At 38.6% G+C, this 27,211-nt stretch overlaps 1 protein-coding gene across 3 annotated transcripts in view; it reads left to right on the top strand.

Moving 5' to 3' along the window:
- GPC5 (glypican 5) overlaps positions 1 to 27,211 on the top strand; it is a 1,360,202-nt gene that overhangs the window by 711,232 nt on the left and 621,759 nt on the right. The window lies entirely within an intron of this gene.

Below are 27,211 nucleotides of genomic sequence, written 5' to 3'. Positions count from 1 at the left end.
CTTTTAAAAATATTTCGACCAGGACATAAAAAGTTAATATGGTGTTTATAAAAAGTAAGATCTGTTAGAGCAATATATAAAGTATAAAAGAGAACGTTCTCGCTGCAAGGTAGGTCCTTAGTCCCCAAAATAAGGCAAATGGTTGGGAGCAGCATACGAGTCGCCTTAAAACAAGGTTGAATTGTTCCTCCTGATATAGCAACTGTAGTTTTCAAGTCAGAAATGAGAACAAAACTAAAGATAGGTGTCACATTGGCATGGCTTGGAGAAGAGGCCAATGAAGTAAAGAAATCAGACAAACCTCACATGAATCAAGCCTTTCTTGTAGATTTCAAAGCATTCTATCTTATATAATAGACTTTCCTATTTTAAAGGTCCTCCAAGGCATTGGTGCCACTGCATTGCCGACAGCTGAGTTTTAAATGACCACTCTTTAAAAATAGAGCTATTTTATTTTCTATTAATTAATCCAGAATAGTGTTTAGTGCCTTGGAGAAGCAGGCCCTCAGACATGTAATAAATAAATAGATGAATAAAATAAACGATAGTGGAAAAGCAGCTGACTCTTGGCATATGCAGGGTAGGAGGACTTTAGAAGGAAAAGAAATCCACTGAACGCTGGTAATTGAATCTTGGTCACGAGAACTCTTCAGAGGAAACAAAGAATTGATGGATACTGTGCATGTTTCCTAAGCCAGTTACATTAAAGGGGTTATTTGGCTGCGGGTTTCCCATCCAGAATCCACCCATTCTGCTCCTCCTTGTTCCTGACATCCTCCCTTTGTAACCTGTGTAGGTCAGGGGAAGTTGATCCTGCCCTCAGCAGTAAGGGTGGCCCCTGAAATCCAAGCTGACCTTCATCCTCCCATCCCTCTTACCACTGACTGATTCAAGGACCCAGGCTTTAGCCAGGCGGTTTGTGGCTTCTCCCAGAAGATGGATAGTGGTTATGGCAGAGGTTCTCCAAGTACGGTGCAGCAGGAGCAGCCCCTGGGGACTTGTCAGAAATGCAAAATCTTGGGCTCGCACTGAGACCTCCTGGATCAAAAACGAGAGGAGGGGACCCCAGCAATCTTGGAACGCACCCTCCAGATGAGTCTGATACATGCTCAAGTTTGGAAACAAATGGGTTGATGAGCTCATGAATTAGATAGGTTCAGTCTGATCCATGGAAAGGACTTTTGCCCATGGATATGAGAGAGGTTTTCTCTACCTCCTTTTGATTAAAATAGGAAACTACCCCAACTGCTGCTGGCAGACTTTTTGACAGCAGGAGAAAATTCAGCTTGTAGACGGAAAAGCGAAGGGGAAGCAGAATAAAGCACTTGAAAACAGAGCTTCAACTTGGATAGTGCAGGATTTCCAGTCTAGTGAGAACACCACATTTCCTTATTATTTAACCCACTTAGCTCAGGTTTTCTGTTACTGCAGCAGAGAGCATCCTAACGGATACAAATGAACCAGCACATGTTACAGTATTAATTTATTCAACAGATAAATGTTACAATATTGATTTATTCAACAGATACATGTAGATCAACTACCAGGTGCCAGCCAGAGTTCTAGGCATTGCAGACATAACATGAATAGTGATTAAAAAAAAAAAAAAAAGACAAATCTCATGGAAGTTACATTCTAGTTGGGGGAAACAGTCAAAACGTAAGAAACAGGGGCACCTGGGTGGCTCAGTCGGTTGAGCGTCTGCCTTCGGCTCAGGTCATGATCCCAGGGTCCTGGGATCGAGCCCCACATCGGCTTCCTGCTCGGCGGAGAGCCTGCTTCTCCCTCTCCCTCTGCCTGCCTCTCTGCCTACCTGTACTCTCTCTCTATCTCTCTGTCATATAAATAAATAAAATATAAAAAAAAAAACAAACGTAAGAAACAAAGTTTGGCATGATTAGCAGGTAGCAAGGCTACGGCTGCTGCAGAAGTGCTCTGTGCAGACATGGGGGCAGCTGTGAGGAGGCACCCTTGGCCTGACCTGTAGCTCTGCCCGCCAAAGCACACAGGGCTGAAGCCACTTGCCCAGAATGGCAGAGGTTGACAAATCGTAGGACCGTGATCTTGACAGAGGGCTGTTAGCCCTGAAGTGTGAGCATTTTCACTTACGCTATATTCCCTGCAGAGATACATTAAATGTTCAAAAACAATCTTCTATTATGAGTAAAAATGAGCTAATACAGGGGCGCCTGGGTGGCTCAGTCGTTAAGCATCTTGCCTTTGGCTCAGGTCATGGTCCCAGGGTCCTGGGATCGAGTCCCGCACCGGGCTCCCTGCTCTGCAGGAAGCCTGCTTCTCCCTCTCCCACTCCCCCTGCTTGTGTTCCCTCACTCGCTGTCTCTCTCTGTTGGAAAAGTAAATAAAAATCTTAAAAAAAAAATGAGCTAATACAACAAAATCTGTGGGTAGTTTTATTGAGTTTCTCTGGAACCCTTTCATTCCTTCAAACAGGTCTTTAACATGCATAATATCTTAAAGAGGGAGAGTTTTACATCTTACCACATTGTGATGGAAGTGTCTGCCACGTGGACCCACTGTTTCTGGGGGGGGGGTCAAACCCAATACAGTAGTGAAATTTCCTTGCTTATACTAGAGCTTATATTCAGTTTGGACCCATTGTTAAAACATTGGAATACTTCAGATCAATAAATAGCTGCTGTCTTAAGTTCCACTAATGTCCTCGGGGTGTGCAGCAACCCTAGTGCCTCCCTAAGGACGTTATTCTGGGCCTGGACCTGAAGACTGCGTGGCTCAGGAGGACCTCGGGACTCTGTGCTATTGTCAGGACCCATCCTAATTGGGTATTACCTTCACGGGCCTCGTTGTTAAACATTTTGCATATCACCCCTGTACTATAGTACTCCTAGGCTCTACCGCCAAATCACTTGGCAATGTATCCAACGAATCAATGATGGATGGGAGGGTAGTAAAAGAGGTTTCTCTCAGCTGTAGTCAAGCCACCACCAAGGGGAATAATCTTGACAAGAATCCGATTGATACAAACCACACTCCTGCTCTCCTCTGCACCAGCCCAAACGAAAGGGGGAGATTTCTCTCTGAACTCAAAGCTCAGGTTTCTCAGACAAATGATAGAATAGTTATGTTGATGATTGCCTTGAATAATAGACGTGTCCCTTAGTTAACAGATGTTCCCTGCAGTTGCTAAATATAAATTGTACATTTTCAATGTGTTTTCCTTTGTATCAAACATATATATGACAAACTTCCCATCCTCCTGGAGCACTCAAATCAGTTTTTTAATGGAAAACTTGGGAAGACAGATTTTATTTCATATAATAATTTTCAGTGAATAGAAAGACAGCCCAGCAATAGGGGGAGAAAAAGAATGCCTTGGAACAGAAAATTTTTATGTTTGCTATCTATGGAACACTTACCTCTGAGAATCTGTCAGAAAATGGGGCCTTATCTTGCTTGACAACGATCATTATCTAGTGAATAATTCCTTTTGAGGAATTTAAAACTTCCGCTATTGCCCCTGAAATAACTCTATAATGTGGCAGAGCCATTATGTAAACTAATATTTAAAAAGCAGAGGGTGTTAGAACTCCATCCATCAACGAGTTAATAATCTGTGGCATCCCAAAAATCACACCAGAAACGTTTTCAGTTTTTCCATTATTGATAATGAAGAACTCCTTTATGGTCTTCAGAATAAACAGGCAAACTCCCAAATAGTTCAGGGCAGGTGAATTCCACTTGATAGTCTTTTTCTATAGTCCTGCTTCCATTAGCCAGTGTATCTCAGAAGTTAAAGCTGGAAGATTCAAGTGCTTTATAAAGGAAACTGCTGTAAGACTATCATGTACACAGAGCTTTCTAACCCTACATTGTGGTTGGAGCTTTCTATGACAGACATAAAAAACCCCGCTTCCATGACACAGAACATTTTATTGATATGTCTGATTGTTATGTGATGCTTATTCTCTTCTTTATAAAAGCCTCAAATGGGTTCTATATTGTTACAATCACAGATTTAAAAAAATATACATGATCAGAGTTTAACTTTTTTATTGGTCACAGTACTTCTGAGCGAGATAGTGAGTCTTCTCGGCTGCTTTCTATCATGTGAAAACCAAGAGCTGTTCAGGCATTAATTCCTTTTATACTGTCTTGCTTTCTGTTTTTAGGGCTTATTCAATATTTCTAGTTTATTCAATTTTGGTGGTTTGTTACAAATTACTTTAAAGTCAAAAAGGTAGATGGGACTCACCCATATTTTTGCATAGTGTTTTAGAAGACCAATAGCACTTTTTTTAAAGCATTAATTCACTCATCTTTATAAACATCACTGAAGTATCCATTTAAGAGACATACTCTGTTAAGCCAATTTCACCCTTCTGAACACTTGACTCTCAGCCCCTACTACTCGCCTTGATTTAGGTTGGTGGTGAGCTATTAACTGTGGTAAGCCTTCAGCTGCTTCAGTTGCCTCTGTGTTGTGCATCATCCTGATAATAATGCCGCTTAGAATTCAGGCAACACAGTGGTTCTGCTGGAGGGCGAGCCTGGGGGGCTCTTATTCCTCTGCTGTATTTCTTTCCTAGCCACCCTATGGTAGGCAGAGTAATGGCTCTCCACAGATGTCTCACGTCTTAATCCCTGGAACCCGTGAAAACGCTAGGGTACACAGCAAAGAGGCTTTAGGGTTGCTGGTGGAATTAATATTACCAATTAGCTGACCTGGAGATTGGGACCATAGCCTGGATTGTTCAGGTGGGCCCAATGGAATCACAAGGGTCTTTATAACGTGAAAGAGAGCAGAAGCAGGACATGATGGGAGTTGGTGATGTGGTCAGGCCGAGGTCTGCTACTGCTGGTTTTGAAGATGGAGAAAGGGAGCCATCAACCAAAAAATATTGGAAGCCTCTAGAAGCTGCAAAATGCAAAGCAATGGATTCTCCTCTAGAGCTTCCAGAAGGAACAAAGTTCTGACTACGCCTTCATCGCCCCAGACTAAAAGTAAGAATAATGTGGTTTGAGGTGGGTTTTGGGAGCCAAAGGCCAAGAAAGAATTCTTGAGATGTTTTTGGTGCAAAAAGGTGGTTTTATCCTAGCAACGGGACAGGACCTATGGGCAGAAAGAGTTGCGCTGGGGTTGTGGGGTGTTAGCTTGTGTTTTGCCCGCAGCTTACCTTCTGCCTCAAGACCATTTCAGGCTTCTGACCTCTAGAACTACAAGGTAAGAAATACATATTGTTTTATTTTGCTGTTTAAGCCTTAGAAGGGGATTTGCTTAACAGTAATAAAATACCATTTTAGCAGAAATGATTGTATCCATGTGGAAAAAAAATGGGGATTCTACAAAGTTTATATATATATAACTTGTGAAAGAGCGTTGTGATTTAAGCATGTTTAGGAAGCCTCTTCCTATCAAGGTTTCGAACTTTTTATCCATCTTTTTACAGCTTGAACAAGTTTATTTCCATTAAAAGCCTTATAACACTTTCTTAATTAATTTGAGAATGTAATTGCTGGAACAACTCAATGGAATAATTAAAGCAATTTTAATACATCAACATTTGCTATTTGGCAAAGGAATCAGGGAGAAAGGAAAATCATGTGGTTTTTCTTTCATGAATTTGGGGTTTTTTCTGTCTGAAATTTGATAAAGCGTGATGAACTGGTGACTGCGGAAGTTCTGTGTCCTTTGGTGGAGCGGCTTGTGCTCACCAAACAGAATGGTCATGGTTGTTTCGGGAAGCAAGCACCTAGAGGCAATGGGCTCTTTGAGCTGCTTGGAAGCCTTACCTGAAGGCGGCCTTGGCCCTTCCCTGTTGCGTTGTGGTTCTGGGGCTCTAGGGCGTTGTCCAGGCATCGTTAGGGTGTAATAGTGTATTAAGCTGTGGAAGGGCAGGATGGCAGCCCTCCCTGTGGGATCTCCTGTGTCCTAGCGGTGTGTGTCTTCTCTTATGGTGGACCCTGGTTTGTGAGGGTAGCAGCGGACTCGGTTTAAGGGAACTTCAGTCATCCCTCCTCAGTCCAGGCTTTGGTGTGAGGCCCTCGAGGACCTGGTGTGGTCAGAGGGCCGGGGCCCGGTGGAATGCCAGCCCTTTGGGTCTCCAGGGAGGAACAGCATTCCAACAACAGAACTCTAGGCTTTGATCTCCCAAACGGGAGTCCTAAGGTGGTTGTAGCCTCAGATAATCTCCGAGGGGAATAGCCCTATTGATAAGAAGGCCAGACCAGTTCCTATGGCCTACCTTCCTACAATTATGACTTCTCTCACCGTCTGAAACTTGTTTCTCCCTCAGTATCTAGTGTTTCAAAACATGCTCAAGTGCCAAACAAGTACTAATAGGGTAATGATGGTGAAAAGAACAATCATGATAGCTAATTCTTACCGAGCAGCCATTCCGTGCCAAGGCCTGGTACTTTTGCCGTCTGACGAGTAAGGAGGGTGCAGCTCCAGCCGTAGGACTTGACCACAGTCACAAAGCGGGTAAGTGGGGGACTGGGGTCCAGTCACACAGTTTGGGGTCTCCACCATAACACACAGTACCTTTCCTAAAGAGGACAAGGGTTTGTTGCCTCAGGTAATGGAGATCACCTTCCCAGTCTCCTCAGCCAGACTAAATTTCAGACTGATTCCTTCCTGACTAGACTTCCCGGACATGTTTTTCTTAGAGTGTTTACTTGAGGAAGCTTGCTATTGCAAACTTTCTCCACCCGTTCGAGATATAAAAGTTTTCCAGGCTCTTGACAGTTTGACAACCCAGGACCGTCCTTTTCAAAGACCTAGGGGACATACCTTTGAAAGGCAGTCATGAAGAAACAGAGGACCCCGTCTCCTGGTTTCTGTGGGAGAGGAGGAGCCTAATTTAAGGTTAGTGCTAATTAGCAAACACTGGTGGTCTATTCACATGGATTACCCTTGCTCTTTGTAACTCCATCTGCCAGTTCTTTGTCTTTAGCTCACCTCAACTTAAACTCTCTGCCCTTTTGTTACAATAAGGGATAGATACTCCACTCCACTGAAAGTCTCAGCCCTTACTGTGATAGTATTGAATAAAGTCTTTGCCTATTTAACTCTGTTAGGTGCCATTTTCCTTTGACCTAGGTTCTTAATTTTTCCCTCTTTCAGGCATGAAGCATGTTCAAATTCCATATCCTGGGTTGTGCCACTTAGATTCAAATGAAAGCATATTTCTAATGGTTTGATTACAACCTTTTATGAATTTCCCTTGAGGTAGGTTACAGACTAGCTTGCATATGGCATTCTGCGTTGAGCATGCCAGAAAACTCCATTATCCTTCTCCTAATCGCATAAGTGAAATCTAATACAATGTATAAAACACATACAGCGTTTTATCCGCCAACAATTGCATGACATTGGTGATATTTTTACCCTGATTTTTAGCAAACAAACTGAGGTGACCTGAGGTTAAGAATCCCAAGTAGGAAAGCTTTGCAGAAGTGGAACCAGTACTCCTTTCATCTTTAAGTGAATCCAGTGGTCTCAGATGCAACTCTTTTTCAGATTGGCACGCCAATCTAGAATTTCTCCACTTCTATTTGGGTTCATGAATATGGTCAGTAATAGTAGCATAGGTTACATTTCCAGAAGTCTCAATACCATTAAATATGAGGTTTTTTTCCTTTCACTCTATGGTGGAGATCCACAAAAGGACTTTCACTTCATCATTCACCTTTGCTCCCTCCCCAGCTTCACTGCTGATTTCCTTTTATCTTCCCCGTTGGCCAGTCCATGAAGCTCCCGTCAGCTACGCTAAAATATAATTTGGTGCTATAAAACTCAAGTTTCTTTAATGAAAACCGGCAAAAATTTTCAAACCAGCTTCCCCGAAATTGTGGATCAAGCCCTGTCGTGTGTGATGCACGGATAGCAGCTGAAACCATTTTATCTACAAGTTAATGGATAAAATTAGCATGTTAAAGAGTTGGAGGGCTTAATTAGAAAGGCAGTCCTTAGGCAAAAAGCCTCTCAGGAACACTAAAGCAGTTTGTTGATTTTGTTCATAAAAGGTTTGGGGGCAGAAACTGAAATAGGTTTGCAAAGTCAGAATGTTTCTAAGTCCACAGTGAAATTAGAGCCTCCTTAGGCTTTAAAGGATGTATGTTCATAATAAACGTAGGGTCTTTGAACTTACACGACTGTTCATCTTCACAGTGCTGTTAGAGGTCGCCTGTAGATTTCTGTGCGCTTTTCTCAGGTTTTCTCATGTGATGTTGAGGGTGGGTTTTGGCATTCGAAAGGAGCCTTCCAGAAGAAAAAGGTTGTACTATTTTTGCCGGCAGCTTCTGCCCCTCTCCCAGACATGATAGACCATACACCTAAGGCAAGGATTCTCTTTTTAGAGCTTTGGTTTCTTCCGGTGTTCACCTCTGTATTTTTTTTAAACCAGCCTTAAAATACCACTATTTCTAGATATTTCAGTTAAATAGGAATTTCCTATTGCCTTTCTACTAAAAGGATTTAGGTCTTTTACCTTATTAACACGTACATACTTTTTTTCCACATCACCACCCTATAATTAGAGAACGCTTCCAGTTAAATTCATGTTTATATTTTGACTATATAAATATTGTTCCGTTCAATGTAAGTAGAGTTCTTTGTGAATACTGGCTTTTTATTGTTTCCCCAATTCAACAACTATGTACTGCATACCCACCTTCTTGTGTAGCCATTCCTCTGCATCCTGGAGATCTAACATTTGAGGTGGGGGTGTCTCTACCTTATAATGTAGAGAAGGCAGCACAAGGAATGTACTTCAGAACCGGGACCGTGAAAGCTGCTCACCTGGGCTAAAATACTATATGTTTGATCTGTAGCAACACTGTGACCCTTGAGTGTTACCAGCTTCTCTGTGACTTAGTTTCCTTGTCTAAGTGGGGAATAAAATCTACTTCTAGAGTTGTAATAAATACTAAATCTATATGTTTGGACAGCAAAGAGTATAAATTTTTTAAACGGATTTCTGGGTGCTATGGCGGGGTGAATCAAACCGTTATAGAGATGAGAGGCAAATTTAGAGATGGAGATTTTAAATAGGCCAGAAAATACATTTTTCTATACTACTAATATCTTCAAGCTTTCATATTCATTTGAGGGTGGTTTATTCCATTTCATGTTCGTTTCTCACCGGATTTTTTTTTTTTTCTCACTGATTTCTTTTTTAAAAATTCTGTATGGATTTGTCTACAATGTTAGTGATTCTTTCGCACGTCTGATAACATACGTAGTCCCTATTTAATAATGGGACACTACAAATTGACTAGAATCAGTCTCCTTGGGTAGGGCTTGGTTGTTGATATTCTGACACTTGTCAGGACAATCCTTTTTTTTTTTTTTTTTAAAGATTTTATTTATTTGAGAGAGAATGAGCGAGAGCAAGTACATGAGAGGGGGAGGGTCAGAGGGAGAAGCAGACTCCCTGCCGAGCAGGGAGCCCGATGCGGTACTTGATCCAGGGACTCCAGGATCATGACCTGAGCCGAAGGCAGTCGCTTAACCAACTGAGCCACCCAGGCGCCCTGTCAGGACAATCTTTAATGTCCCTTTTGTAGGCCTTTCTAGGGGTTCATCAGAACCTCACTGGAGAGAAATACTCCCCTTGCCTCTGGGTAGCAAGGGCTGTGCCTCCCTTTGGAACCTTGCTGGTTCTATGATCTGTGCAGGAAAGGTCTGGCCTCTGCTCAAGTGGGAAGCTGGCCACCTGGCTAAGAGCTTGAGAGAGGGGACCGAGTGGTCTAAATACAAAATAAATGCTCACTGAATTTACCCATTTTTTTTTCCTCAGGTCTAACCTGCCCCCTTCCCCAAAGAGACCCCCTAGGGAAGCCCATTTTTGAGCATCTGAGATTCTGCAGTGTAAATCAACTGCTTGGTCTTTCATTTTTCAATTTAGATGGGGCAACTGAGCTTCAGAAACATGAAGAACCTGAACAGTGGCTCCATGACAAATGATTACACTGGTTCTGATTTCTGGGACTTATTGGACACAAATGCTGCACCGTCACCATCCACTATTCTGTTTGTGGTCTAGGCTGGCAGCCCCACTCCAGTAATGCAGTAGGAATGATGGCCAACAACCCATGGAAGTATTTACCTATGTTAGAGAGTATATTCTATGCTTCGTATGTTAATTCATTCCCCAAACAAGCACGTGGTATTGATCAGAGTATGACATCAGTTTGCCGATGAAAAATCAAAGCAGTGAGAGCACATAGTTAATAAACACTACTGGCCGGCGGTTGTCAGGTGTATATGGCAAAGCAGGGGTTTCAGCCCTGGTGCTCCTGTCTTAGAAGACTTGGTTAAGAAACTAGTACTCTCTGTTTAATCATAGCTGAGAAATAGTTTTATGACTGTCCCAGGGTAGAATGCTAATTAACTTCTCAAGGCTATGCTATTTTGGCTGATTGCAACCTGAGCTATTTCTGAGAATATACTGTACTTCCATGCACCTTATTTTATCCTATGTATAATGAATCCATGCTAAAGGGCATTATGTAAAAGATCAATAAAGCAAGAGGACTCGCTTGTCAGAAATCCTAGTATTCAGGGGCGCCCGGGTGGCTCAGTTGGTTTGGTGTCTGCCTTTGGCTCAGGCTATGATCCCAGGGTCCTGGGATCAAGTCCCGCATTGGGTTCCTTGCTCAGTGGGGAGCCTGCCGCTCCCCCTGCTTGTGCTCTCTCTCCTTCCCCTCTGACAAATCTTTAAAAAAAAAAAAAATCATAGTATCAGGTTCACTGGTTTTGGCTCCGATAGATGCCCTACAGTAGACTCATGGGATTAGAGATGAAAGGCAGGGATTTATCAGTCATGATCCCGTGTCTGTCCAGCACCCTCTTCTACCATGGTTACAATCTACACTCTAATTTCCTGTGACTTCCAAGTCTTTACCACTGAAGTAAACATTTGGCATTGATCTTGGGGCCAGTTGAATCCTGTAGTTACACCTGCATGTGATACCCTCAATCAAACTTCTTAGGACTATTACAGCAGAGTGCCCGTGCTTTGCGGCCATTGGTTCTTCTTGTTGTCACTGTCCAGTCTCCATATCAGTCCTAATCCTCTCCATTAAGCAGGAGGAGACTTGGCTTCCATTGTAAACGGTCTCAGCTAGAACCCAGTTCTGTCTCCCTCTCCATATCTTGATACCCCTCAGGAACATTCTTATTCCTGCATATAAGATACAGCTCTTTTAAGTTCACTAGAAAATACTAGACCTTTAAATTGTAATCCTGGAACAATGTAGTAGACTCTTCACTGCTTGATTAGCATCGTCCAGTTCTATCTTAAATAGTAGTCAGGCAGAAGCATTTTATGAATTGCGTGGTATTTGAGTCTTGCCAGTAAATGAGTGTGATTCTTGACCTTTTAGCTGGTGGGAATTTTATCTTTTGTTTTCCCCAAGCTAATCTGTGCAGTGAAGCCACCCTTTCTTTGTGTTGTGACAAAGTGGTTATCTTTGGTATCTGCGGTCAATTCTGTAATCTCTAGGCACCGAGTGCTGCTGAGTAAGAGTGAGAAAACACCTCAGAACACAGGAGGACTGAGCTCTTGTCCTCTCTGAGCTCCCCTGGTTAGTAGGAAAAGATGGGAGGAAAAAACGGCACCGCACAACTGGTTATAAAGTATGCCTTCAAATACTTTTCACAATTGAGTGATGGTACTATTTATTTGATGCATTTGAAATTGTTTAAATACAGAGATGCACATGAACTGAGACTTGATAGAAATAATTGAAGTAGTTTAATTACAGTAAATGAAGAGAAGAAAATACTGAAGCAGAAACAACAGATGGTCAAAGAAAAAGCTAATGCAAAACTATTAGAAACATTAAGGGGAAACTAAGACATGAAGCTGGTTTTCCCAGACACAAAACAATTTCTTCCACTGTGGTTTTTGTTTGTTTTTTGTTTTTTGACATCCTTAAGATGTGTCAGGAATGTTTTCTTGGTCCCTCTTTTTTTTTTTTTTAAACATCCTCCCTTATTACGCAGTCTCATTTCATTTAGAGGATATTTCCCAACTTAAGAATATTCATAGTAAGAGTTTGCCAACTATTAAAATTTCAAAAAGGTTAATAGTATTTATCTTATTTTTTTAAAGACTTTATCTGACACAGAGAGCTACAGCGTGAGAGGGAACACAAGCAGGGGGAGTGGGAGAGGGAGAAGCAGGCTTCCCGCGGAGCAGGGAGCCCGAGGTGGGGCTCGATCCCAGGACCCTGAGACCATGACCTGAGCCGAAGGCAGATGCTTAATGACTGAGCCACCCAGGTGCCCCAAAAAGGTTAATAGTATTGATAGCTAATAGTTTCAAACTATTTCTCAAATATTTTAAACTTAGCATGTTGATGGCAAAATTAGCAAGTGTTCATTCAATAAAACAAATGATGACTTTATGCCAAATATTGGCATGGACCAGGTGGACTATAGAACCTCTTTTCCTATTTTATGCAAAATTGTTTTAGGTTGACCGGAGAACATTTTGAGCAAGTGTTTACAGATTTCTTATGATGACTGTAAATCCTAAATCTAACTTTCTTTGTCCACGTTCTCTCCTTGTTTGTATAACTTGCTTTTACAGGAAAAGTGACAGAGCCTGTTGCTAAAACTAAAAGAAAAACAATTTTATGTTCAGATGAAGATTAATAGCACAAAAGAGTTCATACCTGACCTCAAAGCCATTTTGTTCTATGCAAGTTGGACCCAATAAACTTGAAAGACTTCTTCCTCTTGTATTTGACACATGGAAATAATCATCATGTTCGTTACACCCTAGTGATTTTAGCCAAACTTAGTCCCACCCTATTCTGGAGATAAAATAAATCTTACTTAACATCAGGGGTCAACTTTTCCTTCATAGTTGTAATTTTTTTATTGGAACCGCAGAAGAACTTTAAGAATATCAGGGGTTTTCTATCAGAAGAATAATATATAATTAGCTACTTGGGAAATCTGCTTTTGTATACTATTGAAGTTGCCTTTATTTGCCATTTACTTAAAAAAAGACACCATGCTTCTGCAGGTTGATATTATTTCTTCAGTCACAATGATAGAAATTATAAGTAGTAAATATGACATAAAAATTCATATTTTTCTATAACCTTTGGATATTTTATATAATTATGGCTCTGGATGGTGATAAAAATTGGGTTGAAAGAGTTTGTAAACCTAGTTTTCTTATGTTTAACAAAGACTAGCTTTGTGAATAGTACACCTGTAATTCATGAAAGATCAAAATTTTGAAGAGCAATAAAGCTTGCTTTTTTTTTTTTTTTCTTCTCCCCTTCTTCCCCTGGTCAATGAAATGTTTGAAGGCATTTCAGCTTCAGCCTGGTGTTACTGCTATGAAAAATAAGCATCTTGTACACACATCCAATTTTTATCAAAATGTTTTCATAACATAGTAATGGTTTTCATACTTGAAACTGAACACCATGCATAAAACAGGTTGTGGTAACTTGGAATTATTTAAAGATAATCTAAACTTGGGGTGCCTGGGTGGCTCAGTTGGTTAAGCATCTGCTTTTGGCTCAGGTCATGATCCTGGGGTCCTGGGATCGAGGCCCACATAGGGCTTCCTGCTCAGCGGGGAGCCTGCTTTTCCCTCTGCCTACTGTCTGCTTGTGTTCCCTCTTTCTTTCACTGTCAAATAAAATCTTAAAAAATAATCTAAACTCTAAAAGAACTTTCTACATTATGAGAGGAAAAACAAAAGAAAACTTGATGTAATGTACTAGTCATGCCCTCACAATAGTACTATCAGTAATTTACTTGTTGACCAAGACCTTTCTTGTCTGTTCTCTCCTTTTTTTTTTTTTTTTTTTTTTAAAGATTTTGTTTATTTATTTGATAGAGAGAGACACAGTGAGAGAGGGAACACAAGCGGGGGGAGTGGGAGAGGGAGAAGCAGGCTCCCCACCGAGCAGGAAGCCCGATGTGGGGCTCGATCCCAGGACCCTGGGATCATGACCTGAGCCGAAGGCAGACGCTTAACGACTGAGCCACCCAGGCGCCACTTGTCTGTTCTCTCCTAACGACGAAGAGTAACAAACCTTAGGAAGTTCCACTGTGGCAGAGTAGCAAGTTTTATCAATTTTGCAAAGTATTACCAAAATAATAACTGCTTCAGGAAACTTTAGTTTTTCTTTTTAATTCTCAAGTTCTTAGTTTTTCTTTTTAATTCTTAGTTCTTAGTTTTTCTTTTTAATTCTCAAGACCTTTCATTAACTATTAACTATAGTTAATAATCATGCAAAGAGAATTAACGTAGCAGGTCTAAGACTTCTCTTGTTAGAAAGGCCTGCTCACAAATTTGGCCCTTGGTTGGCTTATGGTAACTTGGTTTCAAGAGGGTTCTTACTATTCTCAGAACTGATAAAAGTGGATCACTTGTCTAAAATTGGTACAAACACTGTTTTATGATGAATACTTTCCTTTTGGAGGTCTAGAATTTGGGTATGAAGTGGAAGGTACCTCGATGACTTCCCATAAAAACCTTGGATTCCTAGGCTCAGGTGAGTTTCCTTTGTAAACTGTCATACATGTCAATTCTGCCCCTAGAGGATCTGCATATACTCTATGGCTCTGTTACGAGGACTTTTAAATAAGGTATCTGTTTTTGTGCGTTTTGCCCCATGTGTCTCTTCCCCCTGCTGATAGTGCGCTTTATCAATTAGCTGAGTCCTAGCCCAAACAACTATATGCTGAGTCCTGTGAGTTGCTCTAGCAAATCGACAAACCCTAGGGGTGGTCTTGGGAACCCCTGACATTATAATAGTCATAGAAACCATTTTTTGCCGATTGTGCTTTCCAACTTGTATAACTGTTCCCTAGCCCTAGACCACCTCTTACCCTATCAGCTACTGAGTGGCTTGTTGGTGTTGGGCTTGGATGAGACCCCAATGTGAGCTGATTCCTGACTTTCTCAGTGTTTCCCAAGTAGAAAGGACTCTGGAGCATCCTATAACTATCCATATTACTTTAATTCTTTCATGGCATTGATCAGTCTACTTCATGTTGTATCTATGTATTTTCTATCTGATTTTAAGTTATTTAAACGTGGAACTTTTTTTTTTGTTGTGCCACCCATAGCAGTTTGCCCTCTGCACGAATCCTGTCTTTGACTTCAGTGAATGTATTTGTACCATATTTAAGTTGTTTTTTTTTTTTAATAAAAGAATGTCGTTGAATTAAACAGCACTGCACAACTTGCACTGGATCCCAGGATCTATACTAAAACTGGGATTGAGGGTTTCTGAGGGGCGGTCTTAAAGTATAATGCAGCTGTTGATGAATTTTAAGCAATTTAGTGTTCTGTAAATCAGTGGGATCTAATAACTTTGATTAATTGACCTGAAATAAAAATGTGTGAACTTTTGCCAGCTGATTTCTGGATACATATAAAAGGGAACAAATTACTCGAGAATTGATTTTTGAAATGTATATGCATACACGTGCAAAATAATAACAGTCATAAGTTAGAGCAATTGCGGGGGGGAGAACCCCAAATACCTAATGCTGATCTCAAATTCTTCCCCAAAATGCCTTCATGAACCCTTTTCCAAAGGTTCTTTGTCCTTTTTTCTATTAGGCTTTCTTTTTTTTTTTTTTTTTAAATTCAGAATGCTAAGTATGAGGCAACAGCTGAAAGCTAAGACTCTACTGGACAGAATTTGGAAAATAGAAATTTGTAAGCCACTATTGCATCTTAAGTACTTTCTTTGAAATTTTTGACATGATTGTCAAGGGAGTTTAAGAAAACAATTAATACTCTGGATCTGTTTATTTGAACTGAATATAAACTTGTACCTTTGAGATTATTTTAACACTCCTGAATAACTATGGCGGATGAATCAAAACCATCTCTTTGCTATTACTTTTATATGCCTTCAAGAAAGAAAAGTGTCAATCAAGAGAGAAACTCCGATAAAGGGAGAAAAGAGCACATAAAGTGCTATGAGTGGTGATTAGGCCATAAAAATCTTCCTACTACATAGAGAGCTGTACATTGAACTGGAGGATTTGAGAAAGGCCCTGAGCTTTGACCAGTTAAATCTAGAACCATGTCTCCAAAGAGAACTATGTAATACAAAATAAAATATAAATTAGATTTTAAAAATACTGTATTTAAAGACTAATCAATGGAAGAATAAGGTAAAAATCATAGAAAAGTTGAAAATGTAGGGGTTCGAGGAAAAATTAAAGGGGCCCTATATACATTCAGTAGGCATTCTAAAAAGAAATTAGAGAAACTAGAAAATGTTAAACTTGGGAAATAGAATTTATTTTGAAGAGCCTGTTCTGTATCCACTCAATAAATACCTTCGAAAGTCTGAAGAAAAATGATGAACTAGATATCTATAACCCACTTGATTTTTACCAGTAAGGAAGGGAACAAGATACGTGTCCTAAACCTAAACATCAAAACTACCTTTTATGTACCATTTCTTCAAAACTTAGTTATTTTTCTGATGAAAATCCTCTGTGGAGAGAGAGGATGTGTGAGGATCCGTCACCGGAAAACAGCCAGACAGAGTCGCAGGTGTAGCATCCTTGAGGGTGGCAATGTGAATGGAGGAGCAAGCTCAAACCATCCCCGAGATGGGAACTGGGGAGACCAGCAAAGGTTTACCTACGGACTTAAGGATTGTTTGGAAGAGATTGATAGGTCTGGAAGATTTGCTTGAGCATCTGGAAAAAATTGTGTGTGTGTGTGACAAGAATGCTATATAAAGCAAAGTAAAAAATAATAGCAAAACAAACTCACGAGAAGACAAAAGAAATAAAATACACTGGCTCAGGGGCGAGTGGCATTTACATAGTAATGAAAATATAAACTCTGACCATCGATTTAACCAAAACCTGTAATAACCCTGTATGTGGTTTTGGAGGGAGTGGAAATGTTAAAGATGAGAGCCCAAGAAATTAAATTTGTACCTGCCACAGCAGGAAGTCATGGGTCAATATCTGAGATTGATCATTCAAATAATAGCAGTGTAACTCTATTTGGGTATGGAAAGGAATTCCTGAAGAAACAGCTGAGCTAGTCTTTTCTTTTGGAAAGCACTGTGGGGAAGTACCATACAAAGAATGGGAATTGCTTTTTACAAAATCCTAGGTCATTGGTGATTCTTTACATATATACATCAGAATCCTAATATTAAAGTTGAAATTCGGTATTCATGACAGAAGGTAATGTTGACTTCTTACTCTAAAAAAACTATACAGCTATATTAACTGGGTTATGAATTGGGAAATGGAACAAAACTTATTACTCTTACCTAAATTATTTTCTATGATTGAATTTAGATTTGTGCTGTCAGTATTTATATTTCCTACTCTTAATATATACTTTATTATTCTCATAGTGGAGATTTTATTAAGTTGAACGTCCGATAAAGAAAACCTAAAATGCAGGTCATTGTTGAAGAAATGTCGGCATGATGGTGAAATCCATGTGGCCTCTCTTAAGTCCTTCAAGAGGCTATTGGTTACTACTCATTTATAGCTTTGTGATGTCAATCTGCTTTGAGCTTGGTCCTATATTTGGCTTCTTATGTATAATTCAGCAGCAGCTATGCTCGATTTTACCTTCTTGAGCTTCCTCTATCTCCTTGGGCTTCAGAAATTTAGTTTTAACTCTTCAGAGACTTAGAGTCAATATGACAAAACTTCTTGCCATAAGTATCACATATTGCAAGGAATTATGTTGGTGGCATTAAACTCTTGTAGGTTCCGATGGCAGGTTGGTAGAGGTGCAATTTGGCATTGTTTTATAGTGTCTCTCTCTTTCTCTCCCCCTCCCCCCAGGCCCCCTTAGCGTTTGAAGTATAAAATTGTATTGAGGGAATTTAATAATCTTATTTATTAGCTTTTCATACACTACTGTGTCTTATGATTGAGAATTAAGTTTTCCTGAAGTAAATTTTTCTTAATATTTGCCTAAGGAAGAAAAGAAAGTAGAAATCCACTGCTACTCTGTACACGAGATCCAGAGCAGATATGGTCTCATGAAAAATCTAGACCAAAGAGCAGACAGCTTTGCAAATGATATGTATTGGATTAATACTTGCCTAATGCCTATCTACAAAGTGAAAAGTATAAATATGTCCTCATATAATAGAACTTTGAAGAATATTATAACTTAGCTCCATAATCAGCCTGAGAATATGTTACCTATCATGCAATTTGGGGTATTTAAAAAAAAAAAAGTTGTCAAATTGTAATACCTCATCAATGTGTTTAGAGAATATCTATGTAATATACTGTGAACACATGAATTTAAATCTTTAATAACTATGAAACAATTCAGTTATTTAATGTAATTTTCTTTTTGATATCAGCATATTTGTTGACTCTAGCTATCTGGCTATCTCATTCCCGATATATTAAAACCAGTAGTAACTTAAATAACCATTATGCTTATTAATGATCCACAAACTCAGTTACCTTTCCATTACTATAACAAACTTGAGAGAGAACTTGATAAAGGGTATAAATAATGATCAGAATAGACTTAAAACTGTACTAAAACATGCTGCCCTTTAGAGCAAATATTGTTTTAGTTACTGTTTTCTTTCCTGGGTCTGGTATAATAATTGGCACATAGATTGTCAAAATTACACTGATGAATGAAAAGAAATATGAAGAGCATTTTCTGTGAAACTAGAAATTAGAAAATCCTAGTTAGTGACTATATAATTCAGCATGCTATTCCACTATTAAAATAAAAGTCCTTAATAAATGAGATGTTCTTGGGGTTGGAGGGGGAGACAGGTGGCAAGGTGTCTTCAAAAAGCAAAGGTCATTTATGGTGGGATAGCCATATTTACAGCTGGTTATTTCTATGATGGTAAAGAAGTTAAATATCCTCTTGAAATATCTATTTCCTTAAAAGTAAATATGGTGATAACAGTACTTGTAAGGTTTCTGAGGCTAAGAGGTAAATTACATAAAGGATTCAGCATAATATATGGTAGCTATTGTAGATAGGAATCTAGCTTGGCTTACAGATAATTTAACATTTTTCCCCCTCCTTTAAAGGAAGCTAACTCATGATAATAATCATGGAGTACAGCAACTTTCCCTTTTCCATGCTTCTCCACAGTACATTTTATCTCTTCACTGGCAAAAGAAATTCCAAGGGTGAAATAATCACTTATATGGCCATTAAGTGTTTCTTCCAGTGCTCCCTATTCAATCTAGTCAACAAAAATGTGAATTAGTCCTAATTGTTTAGAGAACACCTGTCGGTCCATTAATAGATACAGAAATCCCTAAAGCATCCCTCAGAAAATAGGCTATTTTAATTCCCCTTGAGATGAATTTAACTCTATCATAAAGAGGCAAAAAGGTTTAGAATTAAACTAGCCTTAATCTACCATTTTAATTACCTATAGAAATATATAGATCCAGATATATATTCTTCCAGAGGTTGCCTAATCAGAAAATCAAATGCTAAATAGGAATTCCTTAAGTGAACTCTTGGCACATATGTTGTTCTTGATGAGATGAAAACATGGTGTGAATATTTTATGATCCTAAACTATTCTGATTGAATCTGTTGTGGCAGTTAGTTTAGTTTACCTTTAATTTTCTAAATTGTAGAAGGAAAACAGAATGATTTTTGTCATTCAGCCTGATTTGTTTCAGTGGTTATGTTGGCATGTTCATATAGTCAAATTACCCAGAAATACATCTATGAAAGTACCAGGTGGTGGATACATGGTTGGGGGAAGGGTAGTGGTGAAGTTCTATGCAGTAAGTCAAATTCAAATAATTTCATCTTAAAAACAGGCTACCAGTAATATTGCAAGGTTAATTTCATTGCCCATTTCTTCTAAAATTATATAGCATCTCTACATCCTTAAAGCTGGAGTAAAGGAATGTCATAAGTGTCCAACTAAAGCTGGCTCTATGGTCAGCAATATTTATGTGCCTGGCAGATACAATTGAGCACCATTCACTAATGGAAATTCATGGATATAGCAGACCCATCTTATACTCCTTGACACAAATTCTTGTTGTAAATGCTATAATTTACATCTCCAAAAGAAGACCTTAAAATGGTTAGGAAGATATCAAATTTATAGAAATTTATTGTGGATTTATAGCCTGAAATAAGGGGGGAGGGGACTTTTCTGAGGTTTCTCATAGTGGCTTTAATCTAAGCATCCCTCCTATCACAAATAACATAATGTTGGATGTTCCTTTCTAATCTAAAGAAACCACATTAAATCTGTAACTGAAGCAGTTATCAAAACTTCCGCATTTTTTTTCAACCATTCAAGAGTATTGAAGCTGTTTTCAAGAGAATCTTCAACTTGACCCAAAGAACTTCTTCGTATATATGAATGGCAGGCCTTCAGAAGTTGCTTGAACTAAATTGAGCATTTCGATCATATCTAAATGTCAGCCTCTCTGTAGCTGCCATGTAATCTTTTGGGCTGTCTGTCTTTAGATTATTGCTTTATTGCCACTATGGCTACAAAATACTTTTATACTTTGTCATCATCTCATTTCAGGGTAATGGAAGAACAATGCTTATGGCACAACATCAGAAAGGGATATTTAAATGGCAGATCTGCCCTACAGCAACCAACTTAAGTATGACATCAGATGGAGGGGAGAAGAAAGTCATTGCTGTCATCAAATACTACATTCTACATAAAGCAAAGTTTGTAGCAATTAAAAAGGCATTGCTATTTTATTACAGTTTTCAGCAATTCACACTTAGAATAAGCAATTGAGTCATTGGTTTGTTGAGACCTAATTGTGTAAACACTCACTCCTCTGATGGGGCTTTGGCAGAAAATCTAGTCTGTTTTTAAAGTGGGACAAATGTAGGAAAAATGTCAACAATTTGGGGCCATACAACTCGATAGAAAGATAAATCCACAAAAATTAAGGAGTAAAGTCAGGGAAATATTAAAAAAATACTTAGGGAAGCTCTTAAATGTACTTGATGATTAGGTGTACTTTATGATTTTTCTTTTTAGGCTTCATGGCCTTGATTAATAAAGGTCACCATTTTATTCACCCCATGTCTATATTTCTGTATCTTGACCAGGAAATCTTGCCTTTAGATAATTACAATAGAATTAATAATAGAAAAATTTAGTTCTTACTATGCCCAAGCACCTGTGGATTGACTATAGTCTGTTACCTTACTAATACGTATTTATGGTAAGAGACTCCTTATCATTAGGACTATCTTCTATACACAAAATTTTCAGTTACTTAAAGATGAAATATTTGAGTATGTGAAAATTGTACATTATCTTATTCAATTTTTCATACTCCTATTCCCCAGGTAAATGCACTTTTTCTACCCAGTCCTTCTGTAGTTTCTAGCTAAGCTGACTTTTTTTTACATTTGAAAACAATGCTGTTTGGTCCAGTGCAATTTCACAAATCTCTATTTTTCTATTAAAAATATGATGGGCTGGGGACACGGGTGGTTCAGTTGGTTAAGCATCCAACTCTTCATTTCAGTTCATGTCATGATCTCAGGTCTGTGCTGGGCGTGGAGTCTGCTTGAGATTCTCTTTCCCTCTTCCTCTGCCCCTGTGTGCACGCGTGCGCTCTCTCTCTCAAAAAAAAAAAAAAAAAAAAGGCTGATTAACTTAGCAAATTGAGAGGAACATCTTAGACAATTGAGGAAACTGTTTATTAGCAGTTTATTAGCAGTTTTAATGGAAATCCCCAAGTCAATCCAAATAGGATGATGTCCTTTTATCAGTGGCCTTTCCTATATTGGGGCTATTCAAAATTTACTGTTTTTTTTTTTTTCTCTCACGTTTCTCATTGCCTTATTAAATTTTTTTTCTTGAATTTATCTTAGACACTCTTTCCCCCCTTTTTTTCCTATTATAATTGATATAACAGTGATATCCAACTGGCATTTTTAGTTGTACTCAAAGCTAAGCATATTGCTGACATTGCTTTAAGAAATGAAAACATTTCTTTTGAAAAACTTGTTTCCAAAATAAGTTAGGTGTTTTTCCTAATGATTCAGATGGAATAGCGTTCTTTCTTCCTCTATGTAAGTTTGACTCCTATCTGACCTCTTCTGAAATACAGCAATGTTGATTGAAGTTCTGTATTATAAAAAGCACTAATATAATAGAATCTACTTAAAATTATCTTGTATAATCCATTTTTGGAACAGGAAACTTAATGAGTATTAATGTATGCTCAAATGCTTTAAATATAATCAACTTACATATTTTTAGATAATTCAAAAAAATCAGACTCTCCATGTTGAAAGGGCTTCTAAAGATCAAATCTAAAATTGGATAGGAGAGGAAGTATTAAAGAATATTTTTATACTAAACTCATTTCATTACAAATGACATAAATCTATGTAATTTGTGTACATTCTCTCTACAAAAGACAATATGAGCTAGGTATTCTATGTGCCAATAGAAATGTATCCGGATTATGTGCTGGATAGAGATGGAACTGTAGAACTGAAGTTGAATTCACCGTACTGAGTTAATATTTCAATATTGTTGGAGTAATGTTATTTTAATGTGAATTCTTATTCTCATGAATTTTAAATGAATTGTTCCTACTTAGATATTTTCAAATCCTTGTTTTAATGTTCTTTGAGGATTAGACATTGTCTATTAAGTTTTAACTAAGTGTATATAATTATAGTTAACTGTAGATATGTATCTTGATTCAAGTTTGTTAGTGAAATCAAGTGTTTAGAATGATAGAGCACAAAGTCCCCACTGTTAAAAAGCAAAATACATAGAGTACTCAGCAACTTTTATGTTTCTTGCATGGAAATACATTACTGTCTTCGCCTCCATGATGCCTCAAATTGCTGACCTTATACACTGCATGCAGGTGTCCTCTCATGCATCTAAATCCTCATAGTTACAGAAAGAGCTATCTTTGGTTTTTGCAAGATTTCAACATGTTTCTTGCTCTGATGGTTCATCGACGTATTCATGAAAATGTTCCATACCTAATATCTTGAGGAATGGAATGGATATGTACTGAGGACTCTCATCATGAGGTTTTAATGATCAGTACACTTACGTTTGTGTCTTGTCTTTCTGTTAACAATTGTATACAAATGAGGGGCTTTGTTTCTTCAACTTCATATGCATCAGTAAATCATGATCCTATGACTCTCTCATCCAAATATGTGTGCATTTCACGTACCTGCATTCTTGTGTGAATTTTAAAACACCATTTTTATAACATCTTTATTGAGATATAGGTCCCATACTATACAATATAAAGTATAAAATTCAGTGGTTTTGAGTATAGGCACAAAGTTGTATAACTGTTAATTTTAGAACATTGTCATCACCACCCCTCACAAAAAAAACACACACCCACGGTCTCTTCCCAGCCCTAGGCAACCACTGCTACTTTTCTGTCCATATAAATTTGCCTATTCTGGACATTCCTATAAATGGAATCATGTATGCGGTCTTTATGATTGGCCTCTAACTTAATGTGATATATTTTTTTCTGTCTTTTTGATTGTAACTACTTTTGTAGGTGTGAAGGAATAACTCCTAGTGGTTTTGATTTGCATTTCCCTGAAGCTAAAGATGTTGAACGTGTTTTCATTTACTGGCCATTTGTGTATCTTCTTGGAAGAAAGGTTTCCTCAGGTTCTTTGCCCATTTTAAGTTTGACTGTTTTTTTTTTTTTTTTTATGTTAATCACCATACATTACATCATTAGTTTTTGATGTAGTGTTCCGTGATTCATTGTTCATAACACCCAGTGCTCCATGCAGAACGTGCCCTCTTTAATACCCATCACCAGGCTAACCCATCCCCTCCACCCCTCTCCCCTCTAGAACCCTCAGTTTGTTTCTCAGAGTCCATAGTCTCTCATGGTTTGTCTCCCCCTCTGATTTCCCCCCCTTCATTTTTCCCTTCCTGCTATCTTCTTCTTCTTCTTCTTTTTTTTTTTTTTTTAAACATATAATGTATTATTTGTTTCAGAGGTACAGGTATGAGATTCATCAGCCTTACACAATTCACAGTGCTCACCATAGCACATACCCTCCCCATTGTCTATCACCCAGCCACCCCATCCCTCCCACCCCCCACCACTCCAGCAACCCTCAGTTTGTTTCCTGAGATTAAGAATTCCTCATATCAGTGAGATCATATGATACATGTCTTTCTCTGATTGACTTATTTCGCTCAGCATAATATCCTCCAGTTTCTTAACGAGTTTTCAGAGTTCTTATGTTTTCTAAATACAAGTCTTACCAGAGGATTAGCAAGGTTTCTCCTATTGCATAGGTTTTTCTCATTTTTGTAATGGTGTTCTGGGAAGCACAGGTTTTTAAGTTTGAGGTCTCATTTGTCCATCTTTGCTTCTATTGCTTGCATTAGAAATGTCTTACTAAAGAAACAATTGAGATTTATACTCAGGTTTTCTAATTGTGTATAGTATGAGGTAGGAATCCAGTTTCATTATTTTGCATATTGAGATCCAGTTGTCACAGCATCATTTGTTGAAAAGATTCTTCTTGAATTGTTAGCAAAAGTTGAAAAATCAACTGATCACGAACATGAGATTTTAGGTGTAGACTCAAATTTATTCCATTAATCTTCTATGTCCAGTACCACACTGTCTTGATTACTGTAGCTTTATAGTAAATCTTGAAAATGGGAAGTACGGGTCCTCCAACTTTTGTCTTTTCTTGTAAGATTATTTTGGCTTTTCTGTGTCCTTTGAATGTGTGATTTTTTTTTTTTTTTTTTTTTTTTTTTTAGGATTACCTTCTCAATTTTTGCAAAGGAACTAGCTGACACTTGGATAGGGATTTGTTGAATCCATAGATCAATTTGGGGGGTATTGCCATCTTAACAGTATTGTCTTTGGATTCATGAGTGTGAATGTCTTTCCATTTGTTTGGTCCATAATTTCATTCAGTCTGTGTAGTAAAACAAAACTTCTTGATCTAAGATAATTCAGTGAATATCCACACCATTCTTATAATCTAGTCCTATTGAACAAACAATCCCTAGCATTAAGGTCTTCCGGTCTGACAACACACAATGCACAACCACACAACTGTTACTATGTATCCACATTTGCAAAGAAATAGGAATTGGTTCTTGAGATTAATTACAAAGTACTATTACAGAATTTATATTCATTATTTAAAAAGATATAATCAGGGGTTCCTAGGTGGCTCAGTTGGTTAAGGGTCTGCCTTAGGCCCAGGTCATGATCCCAGGGTCCTGGGATCCAGTCCCGCCTTGGGCTCCCTGCTCAGCAGGGAGACCACCTCTCCCTCTGCCCCTCCCCCTGTTCCTGCTCTGTTGTGCGTTCTTGCATGCTCTGTCGCACCCTCATGTTCTCTCTCTCAAATAAAATCTTAAAAAATATGTATATAATCAAGCTGAAGAAACAATAATGGATCGGATATCCAGAGATATAATAGATGTAATCTCTATCCTACCTGAATTATAGTATAGGGAATTATAATGTAATATGAGTTCCAGTATATTTCAGTGACGGTCCAGGCTGGATTTCTACCCACCAAAGATTGGCTTTCATACAATTTACGGTTGATTATTTCCATATACATTTGACTAATTTTTTTAAACTTTATCATATTTGATCTTCTAAAGTCAGCATATCCATAATCTAGGATTGATTTTTTAATTGGTGTTAACAAACATTAGCTTTTTTATATTAAAAATCATTGTCACAACAATGACAGGGCACCGGGGCGCCTGGGCGGCTCAGTTGGTTAAGCAGCTGCCTTCAGCTCAGCTCATGATCCCAGGGTCCTGGGATCGAGCCCCGCATCAGGCTCCCTGCTCAGCGGGGAGCCTGCTTCTCCCTCTCCCTCCGCCTGCCTCTCTGCCTACTTGTTCTATCTCTCTGTCAAATAAATAAATAAAATCTTAAAAAAAAAAAAAAAAAAATGACAGGGCACCTGCTGGACATAGTGCCTCTGACACAGCACAAATAGGCTTATAAAAATGTCCAGAAATACTGTGATATTGACAGTACAGATGGTAAGGAGTTGATATCAAATTTATAAGGTAAGATTTAAAAATAATTGTTATAAGACTGAAGAATCTGAACTCCATCTCAGCTTTGGAAATAAAAGATCTTTGGACATCACCAAATAGTGTCCTTTTCTTTTTTTCCCCTTTAAAAACTATTCCCAGTTATCATACAAATACATTCTTTTGTTTATGTGTAATTGTCCCTGGTTTCATTACGTAGACCCTGAAGCTAGTAGCCAATCTTTAAGTGTAACATTAACCCTGGGAATACAATTCATTCATCAGAATTAAAAGAAGCTTGAATTCCTGAAATTAGGTTATTTTTACTCTGATGTGTCCTGATTTTTTCCTCCCCATTTTCCAAACACCAATATTCGTCAGTTGTACTTAGCATATTTGTATTCTAGGGCCATCGTAAGAAAATACCCCATCCTGGGTGGCTTTAAAAACAAACTGACTTTCTCATAGTTGTGAAGGCTAGAAGTCCAAGATCAAGGTACCAACAAAGGTGGGTCTTTCTAGGGTGTCTCTGGCTTGAAGACTACAGCTTTTTCATGGTCTCACATGACCTTTTCTCTGTGCACACAATTCCCTGGTGTATCTTTTCCTATGAAAACACCAGTGCTAATGACCTATGACCTCACTTAACCCTACTATCTCCTTAAAGGCACTGTTTTCAAATATACCCATATTGGGGGTTTGGGCTTCATAAATTTGGTGGAACATTGTTGAGTCCATAACACAGGATATATTAGGAATCTAATGTTTCGCCACTGTCCAGAAAATTTTTTATCTGACAACAGCCTTCAAATTTTGGTTTAGGAACCACCTTCTGTCTTTCTCTCCACTCCTGCATTATACATTACAAATCCTCTTAATCCAGTCTCATAGGATGGGAACAGGACACTTTCAAACATCTTCTCTCTCAAGCCAAAGTGATTGTTTTGGTGGCAGGTTAGTGACTTAAGCCACACATATCTTGAGATTATGGCTAGACTAAAGGAAAGAAGAGCTCTTTATCTGTCCATTTTGCTAGGCTTATGGTTTGTAAGCCTGGAGCTGTTGTTAACTGTGCTGCTCTTGTATGGAATGAACCTGTTTGGAATAAGGCCAATAAGGATAATAGCAGTATTCTGATGTAAGAAGACTCCTGATGATAGTATCTGAGCATCTGGATCCAGCCAAACCGAAACCCCAGCTACTC

Source organism: Phoca vitulina, unplaced genomic scaffold (assembly GCF_004348235.1).
Source record: "Phoca vitulina isolate PV1807 unplaced genomic scaffold, GSC_HSeal_1.0 scaffold5, whole genome shotgun sequence".
NCBI lineage: Eukaryota > Metazoa > Chordata > Mammalia > Carnivora > Phocidae > Phoca > Phoca vitulina.
The sequence above is the reverse complement of the archived record's forward strand: the minus strand, read 5'-3'. Positions and strand labels throughout refer to the sequence as shown.